Consider the following 14,325-nt stretch of genomic DNA (forward strand, 5'->3'; position numbering starts at 1 on the left):
ACATAGTTTTTAGTTTCATTAAATGTATATATATTTTTCTTTTGGTCTTCTTGAGTCGGTGATTTTCTGGATTCTAAAAGAAAGAATTAAAAGTCATTGCACCAATCGGAATTGAATCCTTGTGAAATTGATAAAAATTGAGTATAAAAACCAATTCACTGAGTTAAAAAAGATTATAAAATAAATACCTGCAAAATCATTTTCATAAAGTAGTATTTCAAAATCTACAGTCTTCAAATGTTATTTTATATTCTAACACTTTAGTGTCATTCTTGTTATATTCTCCTTATGGGTTTTCCGGTTACTATTCTCAGTTGAGGTCACTATAATAACTAAAAAAGAAATGCATAAATATACAAAATAAACAAATTAGCAAAAAAACATCAAGTAGTCACACTCTATATTACCTTTTAGATACAGAAAAGCTTAGTATATATTAAAGGAATTTCAGCAATTACTAAATTACAAACTTTCATTATTATTTATAATATTCCCAGTACTCTACACAACAGAAGAATATCCATTTGCAAGTGTCACTTACATACACAAGTTCCTTCTACTGCTGTACATTTTTTTTTATCATAAATTAATATACATGATAAAAAGGACCTATATAAAATTGCATTAGATTTTTTTTGACATAAGTGTTTAGTTTACTAGGCATCTGAAAGCAAAAGGTCATGACATCCTATCAAAAGCAAGAAAAACTACCTTATAACTAATATACTTATAACTACCTTAAAACTTGCATTAAATGTGTGATACCATTTAGAAAATAATATTACAGGCATATCTTGATTATATGACATGTTAGGTTCCATAAAACTGTTGTAAAACAAATCACCGTTCTCCCCCGCACATAAAATTTACTGGTAGATGCATGCTAATGGTTTAATAACATTTTTAAGTCATATATATGTATAAATGATGTAAATGAAGGATTTATTTACATCAGATACACAAACAAAATATGTAAAATAATTTTTACAAACAAAAGTTATTCTGAATAGCCTGAATTAAGGGCACATGCCATCCAGTTTGGTCATCAATGTACACCGTTCCCCCCCCCCCCAGCAATTCTGTAGTATTAACTAGAGTAGCACTTTTTAACTTCACTAAGAACTTTATCTTTGTTTTTAACATCTATAACAGTAGTAGTGTCAGGCAGGTTTAGCCTGCTGCCCATCTTGGTGTTCAGTGCCATCATCTCTAAATTTAATGATTTTTATCTTAGTTGTAATGTAATAGATTTACACATCTATTTACTGAAAGCAAAGCAACAGTATATGCTTACTTTGAATTTTTTCTGCCATTATTAACACAAATGAAATAAAACAATAGTTATAAACAGTTCATAATTCACAGTGAAACACCTAAAAAAGATACAGCAAGTATTGATGTTGTAAACCAGGGATCTCAAACTCAAACATAGCAAAGGGCCAGCCAATTAGAAGTATATCTGATGAGGGCCGTATTCAATATTATTCTGTGAACCATAACATAAACTAAAAAAAGAAAGGCTCTAACAAAGGCCCTTTTGTTGCCGGGCCTTTATGACTTACATAAACAGTTACACCACCATTTAAATTTAAAATTTGTAACCATTTTTATTTTTAAATTTTAAAAATATAACAAGTTTAGAAAATATATGTTCAATTACATTTTATTCATACTTTAAGAAAATTATTTAAATACATAATCATAATTTTGATTTACAAAAATAAAGATTTTTTATCTACAAGTCCTTTTTTTAATTTGATTTTGATCCTGAAATCTTTTGCTATCTGTACTAACATGTCAATATCTGCTTTTTCGTTTCATAATATGAAGTATTGCATTTAATCTAGAATCTTTTATCTGTGAGCAGAACTTTGACTTAAGTTTCATAACTGAAAATAATTGCTCGCATACATAGGTGCTTCCAAGATTGACAACATTTTTACACAATAAATTTTATATTTGGGATATTTACTGCCGAGGTATTTATAAAAATTTGGTATGCCAACTTCATTATATTTATTTTTTAGTTAGAAATTGATGTTAGATACATTGATTTTTAGAAAAGAAATCATTAAGGTTGCCGGCCGGATACGAAGCCTTCGTGGGCCGTATCCAGCCCACAGGCTGCCAATTTGCGACCCCTGTTACTACTACTCCTTGGCATTACAGTCCATTTAGGACCTGGGCCTGTCTCAGGATAGCTTTCCATTCTTCACGATTCTGCGTCTTGCTCCTCCAGTTCTTTACTCTCATTTTCTTTAAATCATCCTCCACATCGTCAAGCCATCTCCTTTTTGGTCGTCCTCTGGACCTAGATCCACCTGGTCCAGACATGAAGACCTTTTTTACGGCTCTATTATCTCCCATTCGCTGAACATGTCCTAGCCATCTCAGTCTTCTCACCTTTATTTCAGTAATAATATCCACTTCATTGAATTTCTCCATTATTTCTTTGTTATTCCTCACTCTCCAAAGTCCATTCTCAATACTTTTCGTTCCCATATTTGTAATTGGTTTTGATCTCTCTGGATCATTGTCCATGTTTCGCAGCCGTACAAAAGCACAGGTTTGAGGATTACTTTATATAGGTGGATTTTACTTTTTATCGAAATCAAATTCGATTTTAATAGTGGTTGAATACTATAATAAGTTCTATTTGCAGCAGCTATTCTATAGGTAATTTCAACTGACATATCATTACTTTCTGTTATTACTGAACCCAAATATTTGAAATGCTGGACTCGTTCAAAGGTTTCTTCATCTACTGTGAAACTTTGGCTGTTTTCCAATTTTTGTTTATCTCTGGCAACAATTAAGTATTTTGTTTTAGTTTCGTTTGTTTGTAGTCCCATTTTCCTTGCCTCCTCTCTCATTTGTCTATAACCTTCTTTAAGGCTTCTCTCAGTCCTTGCAATACAGTCTACATCATCCGCAAAAGCCAAAAGCTGTAGACTTCTATTCATAATAGTTCCACCTCTGTTTATAATTACATTTCGTATTACCCTTTCAAGACATAGGTTGAAAAGCATTGTTGATAGTTGATCTCCTTGTCGTAATCCTTTGGTAATCCTGAACTCAGGTGTGAGTTCGCCCTGTATTTGCACTCTACCCATGGTATTTCTGAGTGTCATTTTAACTAATCTTATCAGTTTAGGTGGAATTTGGAATTCCTTCATGACTTTAAATAGCTTATCTCTATTGATGTTATCATAGGCTTGTTTAAAGTCCACAAACAAATGGTGCAGATTGATATTGAACTCGTAGCATTTCTCCATTATAGTTCGTACTGTAAAAATCTGGTCTGTTGTTGATCTATCATACCTAAAACCACATTGGTAGTCGCCCAGCGTTTTTTCTATAAAGGGTTCCAATCTAGTTGCCAGTACCCTTGCAAATATTTTGTAAATTACTGCTAACAGTGATATTCCTCTATAATTTTGGCACATAGACTTGTCATTTTTCTTATGTATAGGAACGATAATAGCAGTGTACCATTCAGTAGGCATAGATTCAGTTTCCCATACCTCTGACAAGCACTTATGTATTTTGATTAATAGTGACTGCCCACCATATTTTAATAGCTCAACTGGTATTCCATCTTCACCAGGTGCTTTATTATTTTTCATTCTCTTTAGGGCTAATTCCACCTCGTTTAATTCTGGTACTTCCTCTGTCTCAGCTTTTCCCATACTTGCCAGGGGTTCGTTAAACTAGTCTTCTTCTGGAACGTCATTTTCCAAGCTTGTTTTGTCCTGAAGGAGATCTTCAAAATATTCTGCCCACCTTCTCAAAATGTCCTCCTTTCCACTGAGCAAGTTTCCCTCATGGTCTCTGCAGAAAGTTGTTCTGGGTTGAAATCCGCCTTTAATTTCCTTTATCTTATTATACATTTTCTTAATTTGTCCTGTATTCTTCAAAATCTCAATTTCATTTAGCCTCGACTTTTCCCACTCACGTTTCTTTCTTCTACAAATCTTTTTGGCTTGTTTTCGTTTTTCTCTATATTCATTCTCATTTGCTCGAGTTTTTCGTCCAAGCATCTTTAGACGAGCTGTATTTCTGTCTTCAACACATTTTCTACATTCCAAATCATACCATTCATTTCTTTTATCTTTGTTTCTGAATCCCAGGACTTCTTCAGCCACTTTAGAAATTTTATTCTTGGTCCATTCCCATTTTTTATCTATAGTCATATTATTTATATGTTCATCCTCATTTATTTCTTCTCCCAATCTGTCAATATATTTTTGTCTGATTTTTCCATCTTTTAATTTTTGGATGTCATATCTTGGTGTTCTCTTTCCTCTACCTACTTTATTAATTTTTATCCGTTGTTTATATTTAATTCTTAACAAGTAATGATCCGTATCACAATCCGCTCCTCTAAAACTTCTTACATCAATGATATCTGTCGCATGTCGTCTATCAATTATCACATGATCTATCTGATTTTCCGTTTTTCCATCTGCCGATCTCCAGGTAACTTTATGTACTTTTTTATGTGGAAAACAGGTTGTACATATGATCATATTTTTGCTACTTGCAAAATCAATTAGTCTCATGCCATTTTCATTACTTTCTTCGTGTGCGCTATCTCTTCCAATTGTTGGTCGGAAGGTCTCTTCCTTTCCTATTTTGGCATTCATGTCTCCTAGAACCATTTTTACATCATGTTTCGGTGCCTGATCATGTATCTTCTCCAATAATTCATAGAAATTCATCTTGTCTTCTTCACAAGAGTCCTCAGTTGGTGCGTGTGCACATATAAGTGAAATGTTGAATATCTTAAACTTTATTCTCAGTACACAAAGTCGTTCATTAACTGGTCTAAAATCAAGAACCAAGTGTTTCCATTTTTTTTTAACCAAAAATGCGGTGCCAAAGGCTTTTTGATCTCCTCCACTGTAAAAAATAGTATGTGTTCTGGTATCAAATATGCCACTTCCTTTCCATCTCACCTCCTGCAATGCTGTTATCTGCACTCTATATCTCTGTAGTTCCTCACACACTCTCTTCAATGTTCCTGGTCTGTTCAGGCTCAAGACATTCCAGCTTCCAAACCAATATTCATAATCCTTTTTCTGTTGTCCAAGTTGTTCCGCGAAGTACGTCTGGCTAATTTTCCTTTTGACTTTCTTAACAAATGAGTTTTTACAGGACAGGGTTGTTAGCCCTGCGCCCAACCTTACAAGAAGGAACCCGGCTATACCCCCGGGTACTGGGTACCCATTTTAGTCGCCTTTTACGACATGCATGGGCTACATTGGGACTATTCTTTAACCCTGGTCACCACACGGGGTCCAATTTGAAACCCCTGTTGTAAACAAACTTCATGAAAAAACATGTTGCTAAAACCATCGTATGAGCAATAATTGAAAAATCATATAATAATCATCGTAAGTTGGGGACATTACTATATTTTTCAGACATCTCCACAGAGTCAAAGATTCAGAGAAGGAGAGCCACTACTCACAGTTCACACAATACCTGCTGTACCTTAAATTTCTAAAGAGAGTCTCTCTTCAGATAGAACCTTAAATTCATGGGCAATACAAACATCTGTGATAATACTCCAAAAACAGATCCCCCTATCATTTTGAATGCACTGATGATTTCTCCAAGTGTTAGACCCCTAATTCTCTTATACACTGCTCAAAACAATTAGGGGATATTTTAGTTTGTCGGATAATTAGATATTTCTGCAAATTATAACTATTGGGTACTTTATAAATGAATAAATATTTCTTACTTATGTATAGGGTGTAATTGATGAGATATTGTTTAAATAATCGACATTTATTACAAATTTAACAAATTATACATTTTAGCATAAAATAATTTTAACAACAACAACAAGAACAGCTAAAAACGCTTTTATTAATTTTTAATAGGGCATATGGTCTCCATTAACAGCCGTACATCTTGATTGCATGGACCAGATAAGATGATCAAACAGTTCTTGTGGGATATTTTCCCACTCTTCTGTGAGAGCAATTTTGAGCTCTTGAAGCGATCATGGTGGCACCAGTCGAGCAGAAATGCACCTACCTAAAGCAACCCAGGTTTGGATTGTTCGATTGGATTGGTATGTTCTTCTGGCAAATGACAAATACTGATCGTCTCTTGGAGTTGTTGTTGATGGGAAAGTTTTGGACTTGTCTTTGGCAAACATTTCCCGTCTCCAGAAAGCAATTCCAAAGTCGTAAAATTACTTGGAGATACATGATACACGACAAGGTTAAGCAACAACTTGCTACGTTTGTCCAGCTTCTAATCGACCAATGGCTCTCTCCAAGCCATGGATTCCGGGATATCATGTTGCTCTGCCATTTTTAATAAAATAATGGGTGGTAGGTGACACAGGTTTACAATTGAAGTGATAATTATGCACTGTGGAAGTGAGCCCAACAAGCCATGCTTTTATACCCCCCACATGCTAATGTGGCTAAGATACGGTTTGAAAAGTCTTAACATGAGCTTGTACTTAGTTGCATGTTCTACACTGTTGTATATTAAGAATATTTTAAAATAAATGTGTTGCATTTGTGAATTATTTTTATAACTTTATAATTTACAAGAAAACCAAAATATCCTCTAATTGTTTTGAGCAGTATATTTGGAAATTCTGATATCAGCAAACTTTTAAAGGTTGCATAATTGTTGGTGTCTATTAATAAAGGAAATGTGTTTAAGAATGTTTTGGTTTTTCCCAGTAATTTATTATGAAATACAGGGTGTTTCAAAAAGAATGTCCCGATTTGAAAATTGTATATCTCTGCATTGAGCAGAGATATACAATTGGGCACATTGAGCATTTGTAATTGTGGTCAGTGAAACTTTAGGCCTTACTTCATACTTGATAATTTATTTTGTAACTGTAACACATTTTCATTATTAAATATAATTATTTAAAATCGGGTCATTCTTTTTGAAATATCCCATATAATTAACAAATAGAAATCTGACTGTTTTCCTAAATCCCTAATTATTTCCTGCATATTTAAAAAAATGTCTATGTTCTGATATGACAATGAAGGTATTAAAAAGTTTGGATTTACTAACCTAAAAAATTTTCCAACTTTACTGGTAGGAATCTCACAACAAACTACTATTTCCTATCACTATTTCAAAAATACTATACTTGTAAATTGACTATTTTTATATCAACCTCCTTGTTATTAGCACCTTTTAGTCAATTCTCATATATTTATTCTTCCTTTTACTTGCCACATAGTAAAAGAACTCTAGGATTCTTCTACCCCCCCCCCATTTGTTAATGTATTTATTAATGATCAAAGGTTAGTTATTAACTATAAATTTCTTTCTTATAAAATTGGATAGTACAGAAATAAAATACTGATATAAAATTGGACAGTACAGAAATCCATCAATTATCCAAGCATAGCAAGAAATTTGATACTCAGATAATTGAAAGGTAATTAAAATAAGTACAGCTATATGGTGTGTGTGTGTGTGTGTGTATATATATATATATATATCAGAAGTCAGTTCACATAATACTCAAGGGTCAGTTAATTGAACTTTTGGTTACTTGAAGGTTAGTTAGCAGATTACCGGAAGTTAACTGACCTCGTCCAGGATGATCTTAAGAGTGGTTAGAGAGAGTGTAGACTAAAATTCAGGGTCAAGAAATATATGGAATTGGTAATAAACTGGGATTAGAATGGTTATAAATTGAAATGGAAAGATGAAAGGAGTTATGCAAGATTTGAGTATCACAATGAATAAGGAATTTTAAGCTCAGTTCACAACTAATGAAGTACACAATGGAATGTTGGTATGAATAAAAGAAGCTTACACTAGAAGGAAGAACTGCCCCAGGATCCCTCGTCTCCTTTCCCATAATGAAAGCACACCTCCTTTCAGATATGTATACATTTCTGAAGGAATGTGTGCTTTGCATTATGGGATACTAAGACAACTGATGCAAGGTCAACAGCCTCTATATACAAGTGGCATAACTGAGAAGATACTTCATGTGTAAACTTTGTTTGCTTGCACTTGGATAACTGATTTAATCCATTATCCAATTGTATAATTTGAGAATAATATAAAATGTATAACAAAATATAACAACAATTTTATCAAATATAATTTCTTTTTTTTAAGCTTCATGAACCCTTAAAGTTCTTAGCTGCAAGCACCACCGTCCTCCATTTTTTCCTATCCTTAGCCAACTCCTTTCAGTTTTGCAGCTTCATCTCTTTCACGTCCATTTCAATGTTATCCATCCATCTTCTACGGGTCTCCCTCTAGGATGTCTTCCATTTGGGTGATGTAAAAAGGTTCTCCTCACTAGCCTGTTATCCTCCATTCTTTCCAGGTGACCTAACCATCTCATGCGACTATCTGCTCCAATTTCATTTACTATTAGTGGCTTCTTATAAAGTTCATAGAGTTCTTTATTTGTTCACCTTCTCCATTCATTTGTCACAGAATCAAATATAATTTACTTTGTAAAAAAACTTTCTGCATTATGGTATTATTTTCTTGGGCAGTCCCCATGCAGTCAAAGACTCATAGAGGAAAGCCCATTACCAACCATTATCTAAACAACTGCTACCATTTCTTTAGAAATTCATGCACCAAAAAATACTGACAACTGCTTTTCTGGAAATTGATTCCACCCATTTTCACCATCCTCAAAGCAAAAAACCTAGTCCTTGTACCCTTTCTTTTTCCATCCTGTCATGTATTTCAAGACTGTTTCAATCCCACAAAACCCATTTACTAAAATGTGTTTCTATCATATCCCCTCTTTTCCATCTATTAACTAAGCTTTGTAACCCACAGACCTTTAATCTGGCTTCGTAGGGAGCATTCCACAGAACTTTGCCAATTTTGATCATTCACCTCTGGATTCTTTCTACCATTTTCCTTATCCTCAAGGGATCCAAGGCTCAACTAGATCCATATGTAGCAGTTCAGATGTAACCTTATTAAAGCTTTATAAAGATAAATAATCCCCCCCCCCCCATACTTGCTAATATGTTTACCAACATCCAAGTAATCTGATGAGCTGTTTTCAATACCTCTGCAACATGCCCTCTAAACTTCAACTCCCTGTCTACAATCACACTTGAATTCCTGGCCTCCATTTATGTAGTCTAGTTGCATCAGTGTGGTCCACAGCCTGTGATCTCTTCTTCACAAAGTGCAAGACTTTACACTTTGCCATATGATACTGGCAGCCATTATCCTTTACAATACTGTCAGTCTTTAAGTCATCCTGCAAGATCACACATAATCTTTATTAACTATTACTCTTCCCAGTTTTGCATCAACAAATAACTGGACATTCCCCCTAAATCATTTCCTACATTACTGTTATACACATTAAATAGCAGCAGCCCAAGTACCAAGTCCTGTAGTACATTACTAATAATTGCCAGCCAGTGATCTCTTCTTCTCAAAATGCCTCAGACCTTATTGGATTCCATTCCAATGCATTCTTTGATATCTGTCCATCAACCAAGCTTCATATCTATCTATGTTTGTTCCCATTTATGTAGCAGTTACATGTGGTATCCTGCCAAATGCCTTCAAAAAGTTCTGCATATCTTTTTGTAGACATTTCCTTTATTCAGCACAAGCATACCTTTACTATAAAAAGGGCAAATTATGCACTTTCCTCCTATCCTTCACAAAACAATGCTTCTTCCAGAGTATCATAATCTTCTCCACCCATTTCTGAATTATGCGTTTTATCAAATTTTACAATACCTTAACCACCACTCCTAAGATACTAATTGGTCCGTAATTTTATTAAATAGAACTATGTTGTCCTCTTCCACTCCTTTGACAGCTTCCAAGATTCTGAAATATCCTAAGGATTTCCAATCACCTAACACCATTTTTACATCCATCCCTGGAATACCTTACACTTGGATGGTTCACCTTTTGCAAAATGATCATAGTGCTCAGTTACTCAACTATTCCATTTGCTTCTATTACCTTCCCTAGCATCAACACTTGTTAAAGTTATACTTCCATAGTCATCCTTCCTTTTACTCACCATACAGTAAAGATCTTTTGGGGATTTTCATTGGCCTGCTCAGCTAGATTTTTCTCATAATTGGCTTTTGCTGCCTTCCTTACCATTTTGATCACCCTTTGCTTGCTTCTGCTTGCTGGTCACCTTTCTGTTTATATACCCTCCAGTTTGATGATATTACTCATTCAGCTAATTCCCACATAATTTATCCTCCAGGCTCTGATTGGGGAGAGTAATCATGCAGGCTTGACCAGCGAGATTGGTAGACAGAATTTTCAGTTAAGAACACAGACTTAAGTGAAAATTCCATGACTACCAATCTCACAGGTCAAGGCTATATGATCATTCTCCCCCAATCAGAGACAATACTGCTACCTTGGTTATTGATAAGGTCTCGGTTTGCTATTCCTTTCACATCTTCAACAGTTACCAGTTGTGTGAATTCCATTTTCATTCCTACCTGTGACCTTAACTGTTTGCAACCTGTCCCTCCTAATAATTACTCACACAGCACTTATTGTGCTATTTGCTAATGAATGCCAAATATTCTCTTCTTGGACTGACTTGCATCTCCAATCTTTCCTGGCACAATCTTTTTCAACTATAGCTTCTGCAGTTGCCAAGAAACTTGGTTTACTTTTCGGCACAAGATACTATTTCACACCTACTACCGCTATACAAAGCAGAAATATCTTGCCCAGTCATGAAATATTGCTACCATATTTGGGGTGGTATACCAAAATCTTCTCTAAGAGTGCTCAATTCTATCCAGAAGAAAGCAATCCAGCTAATTAATGATTCCTCTCTCACAGACCCACTTCAATCCCTCTCTCATAGTTGTTCAGTTTCTGCCTTTTTTACAAACATTTTCATGGACAGTGCTCTGCTGAATTGGCCACTATTATTCCTCCACTCTCCTCCAAAATCTCTTAAAACAAGAGCCAGTGCTAACCAACACCCCTTTTAAGGTCCATTTTAAAACCTACCGAACCAACTTCACTGACTCTTTCATTCCATCATCCTTTGGAACAGTCTCCCCCACTGCCTTCCCCAAAGATTACAACCCTCAGCTGTTCAAGCAAAATGTGAACAGACTACTTTCTTCTATTACTCTTGCTCACAAGGCACTAGTGCGCTATAGGTGTTGTGGCCTTTCATGCACGTGTGTGTGTTTAGATCTGGCCTATAGAAGCAACTGACCATTTATTTCATCCTGATGGCCTCTACTCTTATACCATATAGCCTCAAATGCATTGCTCTCTATATCCTTGTCCTCCTGATAAAGGTTTATTCTTTTGGCTTCAATTCTTCTCCTATCTTTAGCAAAATTCCCTTATTTGTAACATATCCCTGTCCACTTGTGAAATCCACTTTTTGGCTTCAAATTAATAAAATCTCTCCTCACTGATGTTGATGATGTGTTTAACCTGATGACTAAGGCAAGTTTAGAGAAATTTTTTGGTAACACATTTACAGCCAATATTTCAGCATAAATATGTCTGTCTGTGTTCACTGGGCATCTATAGTGCCGTATGGTCACTCCAATGCTCAATGATGTTCCACACTAGGTCTCGCCATGTAGTCCTGTTGTTTGCCCTTCTGGCAGCCTCAACTCTCTGAAGATCAGTCACTCCACACATGCCATCCATCCATCTCATTGATGGTCTACCGATGCCTCTTTTTCCAGGAACTTTACTTTCTATTACTGTTCTGACTCCTTCCATCCTTTCTATGTGTCCAAAATATTTTAACTTTCTTCTGTCAATATCCTTAAGGAGCCTTAAAGTTCTACTAATCTTTTCTAACACCCATTCATTTGTACGCCTTTCAGTGTATGATATCCTCAACAGCCTTCTGTAACACCACATCTCAAAAGCAGATATCTGTTTCTTATCTGACTTCTTTAGGTTCCAAGTCTCTCATCCATAAGTCGCTGTTGGAAAAACAACTGCATCTAAAATCCTCAACTTTGTTCCCATGGAGACAGATCCATCCTTCCAGATTGTAGACAGGTCTCTGACTGTTGTTTTAGCCATTCCTAACCTTTTTCTGACATCTTCTGAACAGAAATTCTTCACATTAATAATGGATCCCAGGTACTCAAACTTGCTGACTTCCTCAATTATTTCTCCATTAAGATACATTTGTTTCTCAAAAGCTTCCCTGTTTGTTTTTCCTTTGAGAACCACGATCTTTGTCTTGCTAGAATTGAGTTGAAGTCCTCTGTTATTAATCCTTTCTTTTAGGCTTGCACGGTGATCCGTATGCATTTTTGAAAATTATGGAGACAACTACCGTGTTTGAATAAAAACTTCAGTTTAATATAACTAAAATCTACAATTCGACGTTTCGACCTTTATGTCAAGGTCATCTTCTGGAGTGTACAAATATACACAAGAAACAAGCTATACTACAATCAAACTAGTTCATTAAAGACACTGACCAACCGCTACCACAATTGTTGGCCTGACCTCTGGTGATTCCGCCACACTACGACCGACAGTCTGGCTCAGATACGTCGACGAAGTGTTCGCGATCTGGCCGCATGGGCGACAAACGCTAAACACATTCCTCAGCCACCTAAACAAACAACACAAACGCATACAATTTACCATCGAAATCAAAAACCAAAATTCGCTCCCGTTCCTAGACACATTAGTTACACGTCTTCCTTCAGGCAGTCTATCCTTCACGGTCTACCGAAACCCGACACACACGGGCCAATACATACATGCGAATTCATACCACCACCCAGCACAAAAATATGGAGTCATAAACACCCTTAAAAACAGAGCCACAACTATTTGCTCTAACCAGCAAGCCCTGAAACAAGAACTAAAAATCATTAGTGACAGTGACACATTCATAAATAATGGCTATAACAAAAATACTGTCAATAAAATACTCTATAAAACCACAACAAAAACGAATCTAGATTAAAGTAAAACCATAGCCATTCCATACATTAAAGGGCTATCAGAAAAAAATCAACAGAATCCTACAACATTATAACCTCATTGCCACCTTTAAACCACCCACTAAACTTAAAACCATATTCAGCTCCTCTAAGGATCCTCTCCTCCCATTAGCACATCCTGGAGTCTATTGCATCCGCTGCACCTGTAACTTACCGTACGTTGGTGAAACAGGACGGACAATCCCTATACGCAAGAAAGAACACATTAGACACATCAAATATAACCATTATGGTGCAGCAGGCCTCTCAAACCACACACTTAACACCTTACACCAAATCAACTGGAAAAGCACTTGCTCCTTACACTGCACAAAAACCTGGCACGAAAGAAAATTTAAGGGAATCCTGCGAAATCCTGATAAACCACCCAAATATCAATAACAAAGATGGTATGAAAATTCCAAGGATCTGGATGGCACACATTCAGCCAACCTAATATGAAAGATTCAACATAAGTCAGGACTCTAGCCAATCCACTAGTATTAGAAACCATTCCACTCCAACTGGCTGGAATGATGTTAATATATGTATATAGTAGACAACACAAATAATAGGACTCTAGCATTGATGAATAATTTTTTATTTTTTATTTTTTTTTCCACCAGAGGTCAGGCCAACAACTGTGGTAGCGGTTGGTCAGTGTCTTTATGAACCAGTTTGATTGTAGTATAGCTTATTTCTTGTGTATATTTGTACGCTCCAGAAGATGACCTTGACATAAAGGTCGAAACGTCGAATTGTAAATTTTAGTTATATTAAACTAAAGTTTTTATTCAAACACGGTAGTTGTCTCCATAATTTTCAAAAATGCCTCTGTTATTACTGATCTTGTTAACTTTGTCAAGAATTAGTCCTAGTTCTTCCATGTCATTACAAAGGAGTACTGTATCATCAGCATACCTCAGATTACTGATCAATCTACCTCCTATCGTAATTCCTGTCCTGAGCTCATCCAATGCTTCACGCATGATGTCCTCTGCATATATACTAAACAAGTGAGAAGAAAGTAAACATCCTTGTCTAACTCCTTTTCCAACTTGAAGCCAGTCAGTCAATCCAACACCTGTTCTTACTGTGGCTTCTTGCTCCAAGTTGGCTATCAACCTGATAGTGTGTTGAGGAAAATCCATTCTTTTCATTACTTCCCACAGTTTCATATGCTCAACACAGTCAAAAGCTTTAGAGTAGTCTAAGAAACACATTACCAGAGGGAGTCTGAATTCTTTATATTTTTCTATGATCTGTCTAAGGCAAAGGATCTGATCTCTGGTGCCCCTACCTTTCCTAAAACCTGCTTGTTCCTCGGCCATCTTTGCCTCAACTTTGGCCTCGA

The 14,325-nt window shown here is 35.7% G+C and overlaps 1 protein-coding gene across 5 annotated transcripts in view; it reads right to left on the reverse strand.

Annotated features, from left to right (window-relative positions):
• The window catches only part of SCCRO4 (DCN1-like protein SCCRO4), a 264,907-nt gene that overhangs the window by 223,542 nt on the left and 27,040 nt on the right, over window positions 1–14,325 (reverse strand). For all 5 annotated transcript variants that reach the window (XM_090395325.1, XM_090395322.1, XM_090395323.1 and 2 more), the window contains one exon: window positions 189–332. The gene's annotated coding sequence lies outside the window, so the exon portion shown is untranslated. The remainder of the gene's footprint in view (window positions 1–188; window positions 333–14,325) is intronic.

Source organism: Typopeltis vanoorti, chromosome 7 (assembly GCF_054136105.1).
Source record: "Typopeltis vanoorti isolate ZY-2024b chromosome 7, IOZ_Tvanoo_1.0, whole genome shotgun sequence".
Lineage (NCBI taxonomy): Eukaryota > Metazoa > Arthropoda > Arachnida > Uropygi > Thelyphonidae > Typopeltis > Typopeltis vanoorti.